This window comes from Limulus polyphemus, unplaced genomic scaffold (assembly GCF_000517525.1).
Source record: "Limulus polyphemus unplaced genomic scaffold, Limulus_polyphemus-2.1.2 Scaffold376, whole genome shotgun sequence".
NCBI classification, from domain to species: Eukaryota; Metazoa; Arthropoda; class Merostomata; order Xiphosura; family Limulidae; genus Limulus; species Limulus polyphemus.
Window position 1 is genome coordinate 399895 of NW_013665986.1, and position 2143 is coordinate 402037.

Consider the following 2143-nt stretch of genomic DNA (forward strand, 5'->3'; position numbering starts at 1 on the left):
GTCTTCCACAGATCTCTCTCTATGTACATACCATATCCAAACGGGACATCGGTGATCATGGTCTTCCACAGATCTCTCTCTATGTACATACCATATCCAAACGGGACATCGGTGATCATAGTCTTCCACAGATCTCTCTCTATGTACATACCATATCCAAACGGGACATCGGTGATCATGGTCTTCCACAGATCTCTCTCTATGTACATACCATATCCAAACTTTGTAATATTTTTCTGTCCACTTGAAAACTCGAGAATTAGTTTCGTCACGGGTCGAAAAACTTGGTGCACATAAAGTGTTTGTAAAGTAATTTGGATATAAATTGAGCCATTAACGATAAACAGGGGAGCGTAGCAAAATAAATTGAGATTTAGAATAAGTAGGGAATGAGCTCAAAGATACAACTGTCAAGATGCAATGTTAGAGGGGGCATCACAATCGCCTGATTTGTACATAATCATTAGAATAAACCCCCCATCTCGCATTGAGCTCCTTCGTCAACAAACTCTTTGTTTTTCTAACCATACTAAAGCAAGTCTCCCCAATAACTTTATCTCGCCGTTAAATAAACATTTTAAATAGTTTATTTCTCCTGTTTTTGTCACTGGTAAAATATTTTAATTTAGTGAGTTTGCGGATGTTTTCCTGTATTCAGAAAAGTTCAAGCTATATGACGTAATTTCTTAATTCATATATATTGCCAAAATTGATCAAAATGTATTGTATATAATATAATGAATACTGACAAGGAAGCAAACAGAAAAGGAAGAAGAAAAATTTCATAGGAAAAAATTATAAAAGAAAAAGTGAATAAACAAACAAGAAGAAAAGGGGGGGGGGAATTAGAGTTAAATGTCATTTGTTTGTTTGTTATGGGTTTTGCGCAAAGCTACACGAGGGCTATCTGCGCTAGCCGTCCCCAATTTAGCATTGTAAAACTAGAGGGAAGGCAGCTAGTCATCACCACCCACCGCCAACTCTTGGGCTACTCTTTTACCGACGAATAGTGGGATTGACCGTCACATTATAACGCCCCCACGGCTGAAAGAGCGAGCAAGTTTGGTATGACGGGGATTCGAACCCGCGACCCACAGAATGCGAGTTGAGCACCCTAACCACCCGGCCATGGCGGGCCTAAATGTCATTTAAAGACTTCATAAGTATATTAAATTTTAGGCCTAATTAGCCATTATAACAAAACTCAATGCTATTTATTCATGCAAAACACATCACTAAAAAGTATATGCGCCAACTTTATCGGCCCATGACTGAAGTTGTCTGTAACACTAATAATAATTGAACATCTTTGCACATTATATATGAAAAAATATCAAACGTTAACAACAGAAAAACACCTTACTACATTAAAGCAATATTTCTTATATCGCGAAAAATAATAATTTCATTTATTCGGAAGCTCAAAATATTGACCCAATTGCAGATTTTGGAGACACAATTTATTTGGATTTATGGCAGAAGAGAGATCAGGCATTAATATCAATTTATAACAAAGAATAATAGTAAAATTTCTACGAGGACGATGTTAAGAGTTTTGGATTGCTATATTATACCAATTCTCACATATGCATCAGAAAGTTGGACAATATCGCCAATCATGGAAAAGCGAATTAAAGCAAATGAGTTGTGGTTCTTAAGGCGCGTGTTGAAGGTATATTGAACAAGTCACATCTCAAATGAAGATATTTTGTCAAGAGCAGGCTGCAGAAGAAAGCTGACGATAACGTCAGAAAGAGACAAATGGATTTTCTGGGACATATGATGAGAAAAGACGAAATTGAAAGTCTGGATAGAATGAAGGAAGGAGAGACTGTGGAAGACAAAGCTTGACTTATATCAAGGGTCTATCTAGATGGATGAATGTATCGACATTGTAAGTTCTTTGTACTTCAAGGATAAGAGATCTGTGGAAGGCCATGATCACCGACGTCCTGTTTGGATATGGTATGTACATACAGAGAGATCAGTGGAAGACCATGATCACCGATGTCCCGTTTGGATATGGTATGTACATAGAGAGAGATCTGTGGAAGACCATGATCACCGACGTCTTACTAAACTCAGTGCTCTTTAACAAAACATAACTATCTTCGACATCAGTAATAAAGTATGAAGCATAAAA

General features: G+C 37.2%; 1 protein-coding gene across 1 annotated transcript in view; it reads right to left on the reverse strand.

Moving 5' to 3' along the window:
- The window catches only part of LOC106457810 (neuropeptides capa receptor-like), a 61387-nt gene that overhangs the window by 2238 nt on the left and 57006 nt on the right, over window positions 1-2143 (reverse strand). The window lies entirely within an intron of this gene.